The sequence below is a fragment of the Lucilia sericata genome, unplaced genomic scaffold (genome assembly GCF_015586225.1).
Source record: "Lucilia sericata isolate MDLA Ls3-8-SP2 unplaced genomic scaffold, ASM1558622v1 Contig000147F_arrow, whole genome shotgun sequence".
Lineage (NCBI taxonomy): Eukaryota > Metazoa > Arthropoda > Insecta > Diptera > Calliphoridae > Lucilia > Lucilia sericata.
In genome coordinates this window covers 27865-49274 of record NW_023994179.1, presented here as the reverse complement: position 1 = coordinate 49274, position 21410 = coordinate 27865, and the positions used below count along the sequence as shown (strand labels likewise).

The 21410-nt window shown below is 29.0% G+C and overlaps 1 protein-coding gene across 6 annotated transcripts in view; it reads right to left on the bottom strand.

Moving 5' to 3' along the window:
* Nucleotides 1-21410, bottom strand: part of LOC119601194 (dopamine receptor 2) — a 67734-nt gene that overhangs the window by 30191 nt on the left and 16133 nt on the right. For all 6 annotated transcript variants that reach the window (XR_005231191.1, XR_005231190.1, XR_005231193.1 and 3 more), the window contains exon 3: nucleotides 6987-7082. The gene's annotated coding sequence lies outside the window, so the exon portion shown is untranslated. The remainder of the gene's footprint in view (nucleotides 1-6986; nucleotides 7083-21410) is intronic.

Sequence of the window (21410 nt, the reverse complement as noted above, 5' to 3'; positions counted from 1 at the left end):
CATATATTAGAGGCATATTAACGTATCTGAGTGACAGTTTATAAAATTACACAATACATCATTGCTTTCAATACGACATTTTTATTTATTTCTAATACAAAAAAAAAATTATTGAGACAAATCGACAACGATAAATTAATTTGGAAAATATTTAAAGTTAATTTGTTAAAGCAAAAACAAAAATTGGAAAACTGAAAGTAAAAGATATGTTAAAAATCAATGTTTTGTGTGTTTATATGCAAAATGTATATAAACACATTTTTTAAAGAAATTTTTTAAATTTTGTTCTGAACAATCATAAAATAAATTTTTAAAAAATCGTAAAATAAATTTTAAGAATTTACATATGACATACACAGAAAAAAGTTCCAGCATAAATATTATGAACTGCTTTCATTGACTAAAGTTAATAATATTTAAGAATAAGTTCCTAAATTGTATGAATTTTTTCATTTTTATACCCTACACCACTTTAGTGGGGAGGGTATATTGGATTTGTGCTGATGTTTGTAACATACAAAAATATTCGTCCTAGACCCACCTTAAAGTATACCAATCGGCTTAGAATCGTTTTCTGAGTCGATTAAGCTATGTCCGTCCGTCCGTCTGGCTGGCTGGCTGGCTGTCCATGTAAACCTTGTGCGCAAGGTACAGGTCGCAATTTTCAAGATAATTGGATGAAATTTGGCATGCACGTTTTATTTGACCTAAGGACGAAGCCTATTGAAAATGGTTAAAATCGGTCCATTATTTCACCTAGCCCCCATACAACAGAACCCCCCGAAAAGCGCTTCTGAGCTCATAATTATGTTAAATATACAGATATATCGATAAAATACGGCACAACTAAGTTTTATAGAAGTCTTGATGACCCTGCCAAATTTCATAAAGATCGGGCCACATTTGACCCTAGCTCCCATACAAAGTCCCCTTCAGAAAATTACTTGAATGTCCCAAATTAGCTTATAAACACAAATATCGCGATGAAATTCAGCACAATAAAATATTATGTAAATATAAATATATTCACAAAATTTTATCGGGCTTGGTCCATATTTGCCCCTAGCCCCCATATAAAGCCTCTTTCAGAAAATTAGTCTTTCATCCATAAATTGCTTAAATGTATCGGAACAAGGGAATATTGAAGATAAATGCTTTATTATGAAAAATAAATCACATTTAATATTCATAACTGGTGTAGGGTATCATATGGTCGGCCACGCCCGACTATAATTTCTTACTTGTTATATTTTTAAACATAATCTAGAAGCCTTGACTTAAAATATTAAAAATTTTCTTTATATTTTTCTATTTGTAAAAAATGTTTGAAATTTTTTTTGGAAAATTTTTTATTTCTTTATGATTTTTAGATTGAAAACAATGAAATATGCGCGTAACATGCAGCATTTTCTGAAGAATGGATGTTTAGCTATATGCTGATGTTTTTTTATTTCATATTTTGTTTTCCAACATTTTATTTATTTATCATAAAAATTCGCTAATATGTGATTATTTTCTAAAAAATGGAAGATATTAATAGGTAACGCGGATATTTATTCCAATTTTTTATGAAAATCAAAAAAAAAAAAAAAAAAAATGAGCAAAAAAACCAAAAAAATCTTTAATGTACAAATTCATACATTTTATGAACTTTTAATATTCTGAATGAAAATGGTTTGGGAAAAAAAGTCATGTTCGATTCATTCAATTTATTACAAAATTCATTCAAGTTATGTATTAATTTTTTCTGTGTACAAGGTAATACGTTAACGAACGTGACCCAATTTGGAGTTGGACTATTTTGAATATAAACATTCGCTGCCTTATTCATAACAATTTATCAAAGGTTTATAGAACAAATTTTGTATGAAAATTTGTCTTATAAACATTTGATAACTTGTTATGAATAAAGCCCTCGATATTTACATTATTTAAGCTGAATTTGTTTGAGTTCTTTTTAATTGTTGTTCAAATCTAAGGCTGATGTCAGAGTGGGCGCTACAAGCAATGCGAAGCTTTGCGCTACATACATTTGCTTGTGTTTTCTCGCATCAAGCTTCGCTTTCATTCTGACATGACACATAGGAAAACACAAGGAAAGGTTTGTAGCGCAAAGCTTCGCATCGCTTGTAGCGCCCACACTGACATCAGCCTAAAACTCATTAAATTTTTAATTAAAACAATAAAAATTCTTTATCTTTAACAAAGGCATATAAATATTTACATTTTTTGTATAAAAGTATAAACACAATAAGACAATTTAAATAAAGTAAGTATTTATAGTCGGGCATGGCCGAACATATATAAAGTATTTAATTTCATTATTACCTTAATTCAGAAATATTTTAACAATTGCTAAAAAGGGAATTTTCTAAAAGGGGGGGTTATATGGGGTCAAGCGGTTAATATGGTCCTATCGCTATAAATTTTAATAGTGGGATTTACGTCTACATCAGTTATTTATGCAGAATATCATCGTGATATTAGTGTTTATAAGTGAATTTTGACCATCAAGTCATTTTCTGAAAGGGATGAGTCCCGATCGTTACGAAAATCAGCAGTATCATTAAGACTTATACTTAACTAAGTTTTTTTTTTAAGTGATACAAGAACATATTTATGAGCTCAAAATTCCTATTCGACGGATACGATTGTATGGGGGCTATACGAAATAATGGACCGATTTTAACCATTTCCAATAGGCTTCGCCCTTAAAGAGTATGTTAAAAGAAGACTATGTGCCAAATTTTATCAACTTATCTTGAAATTTGCAACCTGTAGAGTGAGCACAAGGTTTACATGGAAGCACAGACGGACGGACTCAGATAGCTAAAGTGATCTGAGTGATTCTGAGCCGATTGGTACACTTAAAGGTGGGTGTAGGACAAATATTTTTGATGTGACAAACATCAGCACAAACGCATTATACCTATAGTGTTGTAGGGTATACAACTGAACGAATTTTATATAACTTTAAAAACTACATTTCAATGCAATATTGGTTATTGAATAGTTTTAATTTTATTTTATGTTATTTTTTATTTCCATTTGCATTTCAACAAAATTTTATTACATACACGAGGTGATGGCAGCCATTTTTATGAACCAAATGTTACAATATAGAAATTAAATTTTATTAATTAAATTTATTTATTTATTAAATGTAAAACATTTTTTTTTCACATAATAAGTATGTGTGTTTATATGAATGATAGTTTTTGATTAATGCCGCTGGAGTTGTGCGTGACTTTTAACTTGTAGATTTTGATTTTGCATTAAAGTCAAGTATAGTTTTCAATAATTTTTTATAAAAAATATTATATACATAATCTATTTTATACAATTGTGTTGTATATAACATAGTTATAAAAAAATGCGAAAAACATATGCCAACCTCATGATGATTTGCATAAATGCGTATACATTTATATTTATTCTTTAGACTAAGGTAGAATGTACAAATGGATTGGCTAGAGTAAACAGAACTACAATTTTATTAAGAAAATAACTAGTTGATGTAAACAATAGTTTTTAACCAGTTCAGTTCTGAAGAAGTTTTCCACAGAAAAATTGTATCGAACAATTATCTCTTAAAAACTTGTATTGATCAGTTTTCTGTAGAAAATTTTTTTCGATAAAGTATCTATAGAAATCCTGTATCGATTAGTTTGTTATAGGAAACTTGTATCGATCTGTTTTATATAGAAAAAATGTAGCGATCAGTTTTCTATGGATAACTACAATAGAAACCTTAAATGATAAAATAGGGAATTCTTGAATTCGTTAGAAAACTGATCGATACAAGTTAAGCCCCCTTCACACGAGCACACAGGTAATATGATCTGTCAAAATTTTGTGTAGAAGAGAACGGATGGGATCGTCTAAACGCAATATGTAGTGAAACCATCACACATTGAGAGAAAATACGGATTGAAAATTTGACAGTCGTATGGCTCTCTTTATTTTTTGAAATGATTCAAAAAACAAGCAAGTCGCATTAGATCAGGGATGTATTTTTGTGAAAACACATACAAAAAAAGTGAATCAGCTGTTTCCATCTTACTTTGTTATTGTTTTATACAAGTCGTGTAAACACAAAAAATATAAATCATACGACTTTTATTATCTTTTTTGTCATACGGATGGAATTTCATTTTACTTTTTCATTAGACTTGTCGTACGTAAAGTGTGATCGTCTGAAGGGCCCTTCAACGATCAGCATTTCTGTAGAAACCTTATAATAAAAATTAGGGAATTTTAGAAAACTGATCGATACAAGTTTTCTATAGAAGACTGATCGAACGAAATTGTCTAGAGACTATTAATATTAGTCAATTTTCTAGACAGCATTATCATTATTAATAAATACTTTTCCTGAGAAATCTAATCGAATTCCTCATATGAGTTTTGTTAAATGTTCGGTGCTGAACATTTAAAATATTCAAAATTCTACAAGTAAAACAATGTGTTAAGGGATTTAATTTATCCTTAAGCCTCATAATTTAAAATGGTTACATACATGCAACATACTTTCAACACAATACATACACAAGTATAATTATAATATACTGCTGCGTAGACTACGATCCTATGAATAAATTATACGTTTAATTGTTTAAATTTTAAATGAAATTTCCCTTAATTAACTTGACATTTCGTATAAAAAGTAAAACCCTTTTTTATTTAAATTTTTGGGCGTAAAAAGATTATGACAGATTAACTTGATTGTTTATGAATTTGTATGAACACACTTTCAGCTCATTGTTGGTGGTGTTGTTGGATTATATTGTCTTTGAATTAAAAAAAAAAAACAGCAATCCTTAATGAGGCAGGATGTATGTAAAAGTATAATAAGAACACGTATTACTAAATATTTATGCTTTTTTGTTCTTTAATATAATATAATTGTCATAAATTAAATACAGCTTAATAACACAATATTTATAAAAAACTCATTTACATATACCTTCATGACATACATACATATGTATGTATATGTAAACATACTGTCTAAATTAAAACCCCATAAATAGGAGGAGTGTCATCTTAAAAAAAGCTCCTTCACAGACATTGTCATTACCATCTTTATGGTTATTTATGTTGTTCTTGTTTTAACTATATAGTTTTGTCTGTTGTTATTGTTGTGATAATGATGATACTCTTCATGATACGTTGATGTTGTTGGTATTGTTACACATTCATTTTATTTTAAATATTCCAATGTTGTAATATCAACCGTAATGAGATGCTTCACATGACTCTTTTACACCTTAACAAGTTGTTGTTGTTTTGTTGTCGTTGTTGCTATTGTTTACAATTTTGTTGGTCGTAATTTAGCTGCGATAATATTGTTGTATATATTCCATCTTAGCTTAAGATTAAGCTTGTTGACATAATTAAAATAGTAAATTAATGCTAAGGAATTACAACGCCAAAAACTACGAATATTTATACACAAATATTTAGTATAAATATTGTGTAGACAATATTATCCTTACAGCAATAACAACAACATCAACATCTACATAAACATCAACAACATCATAATCAACGTCATCATCGTTATAATTAACAGTATTCTCATCAACATTTGGATATTTCACCCTACCATCCCTACTTTTATTCACATTCACCAACATGAAATATGTTTGGAATTTTTCAAAAAATATTTTGTTCTTTCTATTTTGTCCCTACAGGTAAGATGAAGATATATCTGTGCGTTGGTGGAGTGATGCTATTGTGACATTGAATTAGTATCTCAATTACAACTTAAAGCTCAAGTACTGTTATGGAGTTTCTAAGCTAAAATCATGATAGTCACAAAGGACTTTTTATTATTTTACTTTAGGGATGGTTTAAGGGAAATAAAGCTGATAAATTTATTTTCATATAAATACAAATTTGATTAACATTACAAAATAAAACACTTGGATAAAAAGAATCAAAATACAATTTTTCTTTTTTTTTTTTCAAATAAAAATGTTTTCTATTAAATTAGTTTCAAAATGCTTCTTTCTTTCCTTTTATACAAGAACAAGTTCCGATCAGTTTTTTACCCTAAAATAATGAAGTTTTTATAAAATAAGGTTTTATCCGATAAGTTTTCTATCGAAACCATTGAAAACTTCTCCCGATCAATTTTCTATTGGAAGCTTCTCCCGAACAATATCCTATTGAAATCTTCCCCCGATAAATTTTCTGTAGTAAACTTTTCATTATCTGTATAGAAAACTTCTCCCGATCAATTTTCGGTGGTAAAATTATACATATCTCTAATCTACAGTTTTCTATACAAAAGTTAATCCGATTATGTTAGTAAAAACGCTTTTCACTACTTCTTCATAAGCATTTTAAGTCATTATTTTAACACGGTGATGTCAATGAAGTCAAGTACTTCCACGTTCGTTTACAAGTAGGCATCTTCATAAGCATTTTAAGTCATTATTTTAACACGGTGATGTCATTGAAGGCAAGTACTTCCACGTTCGTTTACAAATAGGAAGTTAAAGAAGTACTTGCAATTTATCTTATAAAGAAGTTGTTTAGTAAGTTGTTTTGTTTTTTTAATAATAAAAAGAGCCAGCGAGAATACGAACCAGGACAGGGACGGTTTGTTAGTCAAATGTTTATTTTATTGTGCGTCAAATAATGATTTTCACATGGAAATTTAATTTTGTTTTCTTTTTTGTCAACCACAATTCTTAAGTCGCAAGCAAATAAAATGTACAAACAAAATGACAATATCTATATCAGATTAAAAGTAAGTAATTATTGGAATATTTTTAAGTAATAAGACAGTAAATAATAGTCATTGAAAAGTAAGTACAACACATTACCGGATTTTTCATGGGTAAGAACTCATTAATTCGATTTCGATAACTTTATGATTACTGGGCTTAAATGTTAAGTGCAATTTATGAAACAAACCGTACAACCGTACTTGCCATAAATTATTAAGACAAAATTCAGCACTGAAAAAGACTTACCTTTTCTGAGTTTATGTTAAGATGTCCATTCATATGCCTTTCGTTTTGGGTGCATTATCTTCGGTTTTGACTTTTCGAAATTGGTTTTTATTTAAACTGAAAATAAATAAAAATAATTTTTTAATTATAAAAACTTCTCTGGTAAAAATGTTCACAATTCTCAATTTAATTTTGAAAAATTACTTGAAAATTTAAGTACGATTTTGCCAAGAAACTCTTCAAATGTAAGTACATATGAAATTAAGTATAATTAAGAATTAATACAATACAATCCTTGAAATAAGCACAATATTTTTATTCGTAGGAACTTTCTCTGAAATGTTCTTAAATCAAGTAATAATCGGGCTAAAACTAATAAAAGATTGAAATTAGCACATTATTTTTAAAGGAATATTATTTATATTATATTTAAATCAATCTTATTTTCAACTTAATTTAGGTACATACATATGTATCCTAGATTAAATCAAACTAAAAATTGTAAAAATAAGTACATTATGATAATAATGTAATTCCAAAAAGTATTAGTAGCAGCTAAAATTGATTTTCATATACTTATTTGACACCGATACATGTTTGCAAGTGTAGTCCAAAGTCATGCACTTTTTGTATGGTCCCCCAAAGATTTGGGGGCCGGTGTCAATTTTGCAAAAAAGTAATCATATTATCAGGCTCAAATCCTGCAAACCTTTCGGAATTTAGATTTACTCTCTAATGCAAAGTTGTAGATTTTGTCATAAAAAACAAAAATTGTAAACATATAAAATCAATATAACACTGTGGAATTGCACTGATTTTATTAACGACACCAGTACGTATACGTATTAATGATTTATTGATATTTCAACTATTAAGTATACGCCTAATCTATTTAGCCTCTTATCACGTTGTGTCCGTATATGATTATATTTTTTCGTGTTGCACTGTGTAATTTATCAAAATATTTATTAATAAGATTTAATAAAGTTCTCAAACTTGTTAGCTTTATAAACTGCATGACAATTGAATTTATTGCCATTGTGATTATGTAATTTTTTTACAATTTCCAGATTACTTTTTTTACATATTGAGCATTAACATTGTAATTCTGAAAAGAAATCTCTATTCAAAGATTTCAATATATTAATTTATTATGATTGTTATGAATATTTATTATTAATTTGCCAGAAAGAATGTTTGTACGCCTGTAAACAAAAATATTCCATTATCAGCATGACAAACATTTTACAAATTAACGAAATAAATATACAATTGAAAAAAACATCATCTTATGTACATACGTATATTTTTATTAACAAGTATTTGTTAAGATATTTCGATTGCCACTCTTATGTTTGTTGTGAGGAAAAATGAGGAAATACTTGAATGAATGATTTCAATAGAATTCAAACCCTTGTAATTTGAGTATAATTTTTAAGAAATTTTCAAATCTAAAATAATAATGTGTATTGTAAATAATAGACGATTTTAAAAAGCTGTACACATTTATCTCTAAATTAATAGAATAATTGATAAAAAAAGATCAGTTATGTATTAGGTTAATATTACAGTTTTACTATAATTAAATAGATAAAATGTCACTAAAAGAGTCTTATTGATAATTTTAAAATAGCATTTTAAGAACATTTGTACATAAGTATATTAAAATTCCTTTTAATTAAATAATCTTCAAATAGTTTTGTGTAGGGTATTCTAACTCAATAAATTAACGAATGATTTATAGCAAAAAGTAAAAAGTATTTTGAATCTTTTTTTCCAATATTGTGTCATTTATTAAAGGAAAGTGTTTGTTATTTAACGAAAAAAAATTAGAAAATGAGATTAAGGATTTCGGTATCTGGTGTTTTGGTTGGTTGGTTTGACTGAAGGATAAAAAGTTTTACAACATTAGCTTTATAAAAAAACACATACATATACATAAGTATATGAATATTTGTATTCACGTTTACTCACATGTATGTATGTATGTATGTAACCGTACAAGGACGAATGAGTGTTTAAAACTTTTTGAATTGTATTGTCCCCCTTTGAAAAAAAACACATTGTAATAATGATGATATAAAAATGTACAATGACAATTGAAAAATTATTTTCAATAAACGAAAATTGTTGCTGGCTTTAAAGACACAAACTTTTGGTATTGTGCATGTGTTCTTCATATTTTCCTTTTTTTATATTTTCCACTTCCCATTTTCAATTTATGATTGAATATTTTTGTTCTTATTTAATTTTGGTTTTCCCTCGAGTAAAATGTTTAAAATAAAATGTGTAAATTTAGATATGTCTTTTAAATGTGTTTGTGTATAGAATTTACAGATTATCGATGATGCAGTCATATTTACATATGAAAAACAAATTACGTACAGTGGATGAAAAATAAATAAATAAACAAAAAATGAACTAAAATTTGACATTTTTTTAAACGATAACGAAAACTAGATACCCAAGTATACTTTTCAAAGGGATTGAGTAGCGCTGAGATATTGTGTCATAAAGTTTCGAGATATCGTGTCTTAAAGTTTGAAAACACCCGCTTGGACATATTTGCGATGTTATAACAGCAAAAAGACATCTTTAATTAGAAAACTGGTTAGGTCTATAAATGTATTCTGAGCAAGATATAGGACGCCAAAGGTCACAAAAATTGGATTTAAATGAGTATCGTTTTAAAATTAATCTCTGCTACCTTGCCGGATTTTTGAATTATCTATACCCACTGTATATTTGTAATAGGAGGCCTGGAAAAACGCTTTAATTGTCATTTAGGCTAAAGTAGCAGTTTTGCAAATACTCCCAACAAATAAAAAAAGTTTACAAAAGCTTATTCACTCATACGCTTATGTGTGTAAATTTGTTTATACACAAATGTAAATATGCATATTTATATACAAGTGTATTTGCATAGTATGTGTAGGTATTGTACTTGAATGAACAATTGTTTGTTTGTATAAGTACGTACATTAGCGTACGTGTGTTTATATGTATTCTTAAGCATGTGAATGTGATTGTATGAAAAACACATTTATTTTCACCAACAACAACGGCAGCAAAAAAGAAAATAAGGAAAAAATTATATACAACCATAATATAACTGAATTAAATTCTATTACACAATTGCGGGTTTATGTTACGCTATGTACACATACAACAACAGACATACACATGTATAACATGTGTACTCTACAAATGTAGTATGTGTGTAAGTATTTATACATACATATACACATGTCTGAGCGTTTGTACTTGTAAGTTTGTGTTTTTACTTATTATTATTTGTAAAAGTGTGTATATTATTTAGTTAGGTTTTTTGTTCGGTTTTTTTGCCTGACATTCCTCATGTTCAAATGTTTTTTATACATATGTGCAAATGTTTGTGCGAATATTTCCTTAAAAAAATTCAAAGAAAAAAAATTAACTCGAAAAACATGTTCGAAAAAGAAAAGTAGCAGTAGAATGAATCCCCCATTAACATTATAGTAAAACGCACGTTTTTTTTATTTCAATTTTTTGCGGGCATATTTTTTCTTATTTTTTCCACGTTGAATAAAAGTCAGTTAAATGTGAGTGAAATCATATTTGCATGTGTTCTACATGGAATATTGTAAATTGCCTCAAGGGAATTATGTTGTTTGAACACAATCATACCCAGCAGTTTTACAAGGGGTCAATAAATCAATAATATATCTTTCAAATGTCTAACTACAAGATTGAGGTAGACTTATTAATATTTGGATCATTTAAAATGAAGTCCATCATCACTAACATAAGTGCCCCTTAATACTATGTAGAATTATTTTCCGTTCTGTATCTAATAAAATAGTTTTTTTACCCAACAGATGTTATACAGATATTAAATTTGTAATCAAAGTAAAATATAGTTGTAGTCAACAATGGATCAATTAACTTCTACTTAGCTAAGATACATGCTAAAATAATTATTAGTCACATTGGAACTGCTACCCGAATTGCAGGGTATATAACGATAAACTCATACATACATACATACATATAAGTGACTGCCGGAATGTTTGACATAATTGTCCAACAAACAATCGGGCAATTTGTTTCGTACATCTCTGTCTGTGTCTCTGTCGGTTTTAAAAATGTTTTTTTGAAATTGCCATAAGGAAGTATGAACATAATTTATGCTTTAAGTTTTTAGTAAAAATTTGTGAAGGACAATCTCGAAATTGCGATCCCCATATCCTGTTATTGGGAAATTTAAAAAAAAAAGAAACTGTTAATATTTCCGCTATAAAAACTTCAGTTTTTATAAATAGAACATTTTTTTTTCAACTTTTATCAAAATTTATAATTTTAGTTTGAAATTAACAAAAAACCCCCACCCCCTCCTTGAATCCTAGTCTGGTAAGCAAACAATGTAAAATGCCAAATATTTGACTCTAAAGTTTTTCGGTGACGTATGAGTGATGTGACAAATATATTCCAAAAACCGTTAGTGACGTATGTGTGATGTGCTATTAAATATAGCTCAAAAGATTGCTCATACGACCAGTAGGCCAGCAACCTTCAGTTCAATTTTTACTAAATTTAAAAGTTTTTACTATATAAATTAAAGAAAATATTGAGAAATAGAAAAATACTTAAGCAAATAATCAAAATAATTACTTTGCTAGTTGCTACGAAAATATCAAACAAATTCTATTAAAAGAAAAACAAAATCCAAAATAAAATTCATTTAATTTCGTATTTAATTTAATGCCTAATGAATGGTAACTAATGAGTTTAACCTTATTTTTAGTCTTCGCGAGTAATTCTTATTTCTTTTATACAAGTACAAATATACAATTTCGACGGTAATACACAATTTTGTTAACTGAGTACATATAATTAAAGCTAAATTAACGCTACTTATAAAGGAAACTTTAACATCCTGGTCACGGTTCACACTACTACTTACAAATAGGAAACTAAACTATTCAAGTTTATTTATTACAAATTGCTGCTGTTTATTTTTAGAATTTGTTTATTTGCACAACGACAATAAGAACAACAACAAAAGCAAATAAAACACAAACATAAACTAAATAAACTCAAGCAGTAGACTAAGAGCAGTCATGGCTGTCTGTCATGGCGGTGTATGCGTGTTCAGAAACATTTAATTGTAATTAATATTCTTATTCTTGTTAATAAAAAATCAATATTAAAAGCAAATAACATCTAACAGTAACATTTTATGTACATGTATACGTAAGTAGATACAATTTTACTTTACAGTTAAGATACTTGACACTAATATAAACGAAACTGTATATGTTTGCATATTTAATATCAAAAGTAAATATATATACATATGTATGTATGTTTCAAAGATTTTAGTTTATTTAATGATTTGTTAAGATTCATAAGAGGATTTTATTAAAATTGAAATATCAATTTATATATTTACATTTATAAACATATTTACACTTGTAAATTGCTTAATATTTTGTTTTCTGTAAATTTCTTTTTTAATTCCTTAAATGATTTTGAGAAATAATTAAAAAATGTTCTCAACATTGAGATTTGTATATATCAACAAATTTAGATTGATAGATTATAGTATTTACTGCTATAATCTCGGGGGAGTCTTTCCAGTTTTTGCTACCGAGCGCGTTTGTCCCTCCCAGCTATAGTTTCACTTAAGCTGAGGGAGGGCATACTGTCCACCACCTGGGAATCTTGTATTCCTCGCGGACCAAAAACTGGAAAAAAGATAAATATGGAAAATAAAAATAATAATATAAAAGTTCCGGTGCAGGGCCTAAATAACACAGTACCGGCGTCAAATGTTGATCTGCTCGCGTGTCATGTGTCGTCGTCATCCTGCAAAAGACTACTACGGAGGTGGGTACCTTGGCCCCTGTGGCGAACAATGCGTTAACTGTACAGCATGCCGTTGGCAAACACATAGGGGTAAAAGATTAGGATGTACTCGGACAGAGTTCTAAGCTACCTCAGCCTTTAAATATAGGTAAGGGTTCCGACTCAGATGATAATAATAACAAAACCATCATAGCGAATACCAAAAAGGATGAAATAGACCAAATGGTGAAAGAGGTGATAGCATAGCTAAACTACCTATTACTAAAAAACGGCTTTCTGGAGCACAGAGGAGGAAGTTAAAGAAGATGCCTCAGGAAATCATAGTGAGTCAATCTGATGACACTCCAAATGAAAAATCGGATTCTCTCTCAATATCTGAGGAAAGAGGATCAGGTCTCCCGAGTAGTTGACGACTGAGAATAAACCTAAAAAGAAAAAGAGCTCCCCGTCTTCTAATATACAGTCGAAGCCAAGCCATACCATTCTCAAATGAACCTCAAGTCAGAATCCTGCGAGTAAGGCAGACAACGCTAAGCCAGACATTCCGAATACAAACATGTCGGCGAAATCAACCTCAAAGGTAAGGGTATCTCAAAAAAAAAAAAACGAGGAAAGAGAAGCTAGACAGTGGAAAAGGGTAATAGCCGCCATCTTACGCTTAAGTTGCCAAGAGAAGACACCGGGACGATCTCTGCTATGCAGTATACGAATCCCGTAATCCAAAAGGCAAGATTCCAATAGACCAGCAGAATAAGGTAGAAGATCTGGTCAACAATAGGATAGTGGACCACGTAATCGCTTCAAAAGATAAACAACCAATAGAGAGCGTGGACAGCGAGTTCAGCATGAGCGTTATGTTGATTGGCATCTCACCAATGTGCTGGCACCCTGAAGAACTTGGTGGGTACGACGCTAAGCTGGGACTGGTAAAGAAGAGGGATCTTCCGGTGCTCTTAAAGTCCCCTGTCTACATTGAAGGATGGGACAGTAAATTGGCTAATGAGCGTATATTGGAAATTCTTGGAAACCTAAAATGCTGAACTGGCCGTTGAAAATGGGATGTCTTTTACAGGAAAGAAGAATATAAAGAATAGCTCATAAAAGACTAGTCAATAAAAAAGTCTTTGAAATAATCAATAGCCTAGTCCATATACTAGTCATAGGGAAAAAATTACTATGTCCACTTGTTATAGACTTGTTAAAAGACTAGTCTCGTCCATGATAGAAAAGTCGATAGACCAGCCTATAAACTAGTCAATAGCATAGTAAATGGTCAATAGACTGGTCCGTTCACTAGTTAATAGATATGCTAGAAAGAAATCTTAAAGTTTAAGAAATATTTACTTAAATTAAAGTTAATTTACTTAACTAAAAGTCGCCAGTAAATTTAAAATTCCAAAAAGTATGGTACTTAACCAACAACAACAATATTTCGCTGATGGTTTGAGATATTCACGTGCGCCATACACTTTGGCATTTAAAGACAATTTGGCAATTAGTTAATTACTAATTGATTTTAAATGAACATTTCTTGTTACTAAACATTTAGCTCTAAAAATAGCAAATATAAATTACAACAACAACAACAATAACAACCATTAACAATTTTGTTTAAAACTTATTATTGTTATCGTTGTTGGTCTCAATAGAGTTGTTGTGATTAACACAGATATTTAATATTGTTGTGCTGGTTTTAATTAAAGACTATATTTTTTATGACCATTACAAAACATGCTACATTATAATAATACAACAACAAAAGTTGTGAGAGGGAATAGGGTGGGCTTTGTATGGCAAAGTAGATACCATAGTATAGGCATACCAGTCAAATGTTTTGGGTTCATATAATTCCATAGTGGTTTGTTGGTAAATTTAAAAATCTGCGTATTTTGTAAGTGTGTAATTTAGCCAAACAAAAATGTTGTAGGCATCTAATTTGTTGGCATGAATAACAACTAAATTGTTGTGAGCAATAAAAGAAACATTGAATTGAGGGATAAACGAAAAAACAGCAAATTGAAAATCCCAAATCAAAAAGCTAATTAAAAAATTTAAAATGCTTCTCCAAAAATACACATACTACTTAATATACATGTGAATTGTGTGTTGTATATAAATTTTCAATATTTGCAACATGTTCAAATGCAAATTAGAAATTGTTTGAAATTGCAACGAAATAACTGACAATGAACAATTGTAATAAAATTACAAACACTAAATGTTATACATCTACCTTAGGGTTCTTTATATGTATTGAAACAAATGTTAACTTAAAACAAACGTGTCACTAAATACAATTCCCACAAAATATGTAAATGTATAATACTAGCAGAAGAATGTGTACGTGTGTAGTGTTTAAAGTTTGTATGAATTTAAAGCTAAATGAACGAACGAACACACAAGATAAATGACCACTGCAGTTAATGATGGTGACACTTATGAGACCGCATTTTCAAAAACAAAACTACTGTTTGTCTATTTACCAGTCTGAATGCCTGCTTGCCTGCCAAGCTAACAAAAAAAAAATGCCAAATATATTGCCACAACACATTCATAATGTCACATCATGTCATATGACACATTTGCACTATCACATACATATATACTCAAATATACTCCTATACATACATAGTATATATCTGTGTGTTTCGAACACTTGAAGGGTATACAAAATTTTGACATGATCTAGTTTTTGTTAAATAAATAAAATGGAAATTTTAGTTTATGTTTGTTGCCCTAAGAAATGCTGAAATTTAATTTCATGTTCTTTAAATGGTTCTTAAGCCAACATTTTAGAGTTTGGAAACAAAATACAGGCAGAGTATAGTATTCAAATAAAGAACAAATGCAAAATTATCGTCGTGGGTGATTGACTGACCATATATCTATGATTTTCTGGGCTTCTTAGGAATGGTTTACATTTACATAATTTCCGGGTTGGTAATGAGAGAAAGTGCATTTTAAACAATGCTATTGTACGATTTTTTCAATTATAATAAAAACATTTTCGTATGATAAAAATATAAATAAAAGCACCTTTAGTAAATATTTTATGACGAGAATTTTTCTGGGAATTTAGGGGTCATCCTTATACTCTGTTTCACATCCCGAAACACTCTGTAGCACAAAAACAAACATGGAAAAATATTTTCCCAAAAAGTCAAATGAACATCATAAAAACAATAATGACAAAATATTTTATATACAAAATACACATACTCATACTTACTTCTATACACATGCATATGTAAAATATCTTACATGTGTGTAAAAATGATTATTATAGTTATTTTAAACCAAAAAAGGAAATCCTTTAACAACAATGTATTCATGTGGTTGCTGCTTACTTGTTTTTAGATTTAGGTTTGATGTCAACCCAGAAAAATACTTTATAATGCTTTTCATAAAATTTTACAGTAAAAATTGTAAAATGTTTAAAGCCATTTGTTTACAACCCAAAAGAATTAAAATGACATTTCACATATAAAATTATAAAGCATACAATATACGTAAGCACCCATAACATTATAAAAAGGATACCCAGAAAATGAGACTAAATGGCAGATAAAAATTTGCCTAAAATATTCCATTTCAAAATTTAAGGATACAAATGAGTATGACAAACGAGTTTGCATAAAAAATCACACGCACACATAATCATTTTTTTAAATTAAATACAATAAGAGATTATTTTTGCAGCACTTTTGGAAAATTATTATGAATTTTACATTAAAAATCAGGTAATATAGAAGGGGATGACGTAATCATTAAATACTGATTACATTTATAATTTAATGGTCTTTTACTGTGGTCACTCACATTTGATATCTGTCACTAAAATGTTATATCCTCTCTCTAATCAGTAGTGTCCATTTCATGTGGTCACGAACATGTCGCAAACCGAACATGTTTTATACAAATTTTCAAAACGGAACAAATAATGAAAATCGTGTACGAGTAAGACAACAAGATTACCAAAATACAAAAAATATACGCCAGAGCTCAGTGAACGTTTTTCAAACTAAACAAGATTGTTGTAGATTTTTTATTACGACTGTAATTATGTGGCCAAATACGAACTGATTTATTATTGCTGTTAAAGCCAATTCAATATTAAATGGGAAAATATACTCGTGTACTAATTACAAACCGTACGAGGCGTATGATTTATGTTAGATTATCGATTTTATGTGAAGGTTTTGTAATTTTTGCTAAAATGTACAATAGAGTGGCCGCAAAATGAAAGTTGCTGATATTTCCGGCGAAAATAAATACTTAGTTCATACTATGATATTGAGCTGGAACAAAAGTCCTTTTTTAGACATTTAACAGAAATTATACGCAAATTGTATAAATCTATGTAAAATTTTCTACAAAATTATAAGGTTTACAATATTAAAAGAAACGTATGATAGGCCATTGAGAGACGTTTCGCATTATATCAAAATTTCAGATAATTTCCTTCAAAACTTTCTTTGTATTATTCTTTGATCCAGCTCACCAAATATTGACCCCAGGACAAAAATGTTGAGAATCGGTATATCAAAATGAACTAAATTTAATTTTTTGGTGGCAACATTAGTACCATGTTATTTTCTACATTCTAATGTACAAACATATTAGGGATGTCAATTATTCGTTTAAAATGTACTATTTATTTTCATTCGAGTAGTCGATTAAATTTTAAAAATTATTCGAACGAGTAACATTTGAATAATTTAATAATTCAACCCATTTTAAATTTCCCAACGGATTTAAAAGTGGAAGCCGAGGACTTTATTACGATATATACGATGTTTAACTGTTTCGCAGACGTTTATACAAACTGTTTTATATAAGAAAATCGTACTATTTATTCATTTATTAAAAAAATATGTTTATTCTGGGTAAAACGCAATTTGGTTTTTATTGACTGAGTTATTGATGTTTTTCTTAAAACAAAATTGTTCAAAAACCGATTTTCTTAAAGATGCTTTTTATGGGGCAATAGGGTTACATATGCAAAAAAATCGATAATAGGTTACTGTTGGGTTGATAGTATGTATATTACATCAAATCTGACTACACAACAGGACACTATTCGGCAGCGCACAAGCTTTTCATCTTTCAATGCTCTAAAACTCAATTTCCTGGCAGTAATTCCTAAGAATTTACAAATCAGTGTTCGTGAGAAATGTTCCGCTTGACCAAGACATACTATCTGGGCTCAGTGTTTCAAAGTTTTCGACATATTCTGTGTCTGGTATGCGATCAGGCTCAGTGTTTCTAAGTTTCCGACATATTCTGTGTCTGGTATGCGATCAGGCACGTCTTATGATTGTTTATAGCCTTCCAATGTGTCCAGTATACATTGATGACTATTTCCTAAAGTAATGAGTCGTTCGGTTGTAAGTACCGCCTCATATCTTAAATATGTTTCAATGGGTGGAATATCTAGCAACGTTTCTAGAGCCTTGCTTGACGTTAAGCTTATGCCACCACTTGTTCTCAAGCAGCATATATGTACGCTGAACTCCCCGTTGTAGTTTAATATTACACTTTTTGTCCAAAGAAGTCAACCAGACTTCTTTTTTATTCGTTCGAAGCAAAACAAATTTTTTTAATCGAATAATTTCCATTCGAATGACAACCCTAATACATATGTAATGGTGAAAGAGAATATAATTAGATTGGAAAAATAAAAAGCTAATAATTAAACCAATTTGATAATGTGTAACATTTTGTTAAACATTATTTCTAAAACATTTAAGAAAAAAATATAATGTCTGTTCGTTATGAATGAAATCATGAATTTTTCAATGAAACATGTATTCAACTATACGGTAAAACAGAAAAAAATATTCCCTTTATATTTCTACCATAAATTCTAGCAAATAGTTGTGTTCTGCAATTGAATTCCAGTTCAGATCATTGTATTTCGTTTTCTATGCGTCTGAATGTGAATGTAGTATTAAAGGTTGTAATATTGCTATATATAGTATGTGTGAGTGTATGTGTTTATGTAGTATTTGTAGGATACAAAACAAAAGGGAAAAAAAAAACATTTTCAACTACAAAAGAATACAAAAAGGAAATACCTGTAAGAGCATTTTCCTTCCAAAAGAAAATGAAATAAAATGGAAAAAAATGAAGTAAATAAACATTGGAAAAAAATGTTTTCATTAATTAGATTTCTAAACAATCTTTTTATAGCCAACATATAAAGATTCTATACTTCCGTTATAAATAGAGAAAAGAAAAATAAAAAGAGATTTTTACAACAGCACAGAAAAGGTTTAAGTTTAATGGAAAACTAAAAGAATTTTACTAAAAATATAACGGAAATAGGCATTAAATTTGTAAAAGTAAAGAAATTTAAGCAGAAAAATTGTATCTAATGAATTTAATAAAGTATTTGCAATTCAGAATTAAAATTGGGATTTTTAAAGCCAAAACAAAACTGAATGTGATATTCGGCCAAAACATAAAGAAGACCAAGTTTTACACAATAATAGTAGTTTTTTACTTAACCGCAATTATAAGCAAATAATTGGTCAGATTTTTGTATTTTTAAAGCATTTTTTTTTTTGATTTTTTTGAACATAAAATTACAATTTATGTTTAGAAGGAAATACATTACCCTAAATTGTAGGTATTGAACTTGTATATTTATTTCCCTTAACTTACATTTTGTGTCTTATAAATCATCAATTGTTTTTACCAATTCTACTCTAATATTGATCTCACAAATAACAAGACAAGCCGTTAAACACATCTGTCAAATAGGGATTGTTTGTTGTTTTTTAGTCCTTTAAAATCCCTTATAACATCCGTGTTGTCAACATATAAGAAACAAAACAAAAATCTAAATAAATAAAACTTTCCTCTACAACAAAAAGAAATAAATAAAAAAATCTAAATAAATATAAAATCCTCTACCAAAAAAAAGAACAAGAAAAACTTAGAGAAAAGAAATAAGAAACAGCTACAAAAAACTAATTTGTCAGAAAAATCAATAGAGAAAAGATTTAAATTGTATGTCTACTTACTGTACTGAAAATACAACATTTTAGAAAAGTTGTCATAAAAAAAACAACATGAATATTTTACATAATAAATGTATATACTTATATACAATTGCAACACCCACATTTTTGAGGAAACTGAGTGAAAGATTTAAACTTTAAACAAACGCACTTACTCCTCTTCAATAAAGTCAACGCTTTTTCGAAAAGTTTTATATTTCGACAAATACTTATTTTTAATATTTTTCCTAGAAAACATTTAAGTAAAATGCAACATTATTTTATAGTTATTTTAACATTAAGAATAAAATCATTTCGGTAGAGAGTGGCAAGTTAAAAATAGCAAATTTTTAAATGCACTCTATTTAGGTAATAATATTAAATTATTTTAAACCACTGAGAGTGATATAGTACTTTTTATGGATAAAATAACTAAATTAGTCGTCTTTTTATCTATTGACTAATCTACTTACTTATCTATAGAGTAAACAAGGCTATGGACGAATATATAGCCTTGTATATGAAGTAGTCTATGTTCTAGAGGAATCTATGGAGTAATTTAGTACTAACTTTAAAATAGTCTATGAGCTATAGGCTATCTATGGACTAAACTATGTATTAGTCTATTGACTACTCCATCGATTATCTTATACAGTGTCTAGTACCTTGTCGTTTGACAAGTCTATGGACTAGTCCATTGACTAATGATCTGTTTATTCTATGAACTAGTCTATAAATTACTACATATAAACCAATCTTCGCACTAGTCTTTGGGCTACTAACTAGTTTAGTCTACAGAGTATTCCTTTGACTAGTATTCTTAATTTTACTTCAAGCATTAACAAGTGTGTTATATTCGACCATGCCGAATCTTATATACTCACCATCAAATCATTGCCGAAAAGAATTGCTTCCTTATAAATAAACTTTGAATTTATGAATCGATGCATTTGTTGTTAACGAAAGAAGTTAATTCACTTTCTGAATAGGGTGGGGTCAATTATTGACCGATCCTCAGAAATTTTGGTAGAAAGATCTGACGGGGACAAAACTTGTTTATGTTGAATTTCATCGTTGTATTCGTATTTTTAAGCTAGTAATAAGCGGTAAAATCATTTTCTGAAGGGGAATTTATACGGAAGATAGGGTCAAATATAGACCGATCCTCAAAAAAGTTGATACGAGAGATTTTGGCCCATATAAAAACTTATTTATGTCGAATTTAATCGCTGTATTCTTATTTCTGAGCCAGTAATAAGTGTTGAAGTAATTTTCTGAAGGGGACCTAATATGGGAAGTATGGTCATTTATGGACCGATCCTCACAGAAGTTAGTGAGGCATAAACATACAAAACTTGTTTATGCCGAATTTTATCGCTGTAGTCTCATTTCTGAGCCAGTAATAATTGTTAAAGTAAATTTCTGAAGGGACCTTAATAATGGACCGATCCTTACAAAAGTTAGTAGAGAGATTTTAAATCATACTAAACTTTTTTATATCGAATTTCATCTGTGTACTCGCATTTCTGAGCCAGTAATGGACATTAAAGACATTTTATGGAGGGGTCCTTATATGTGGCATAGGATCAATTAT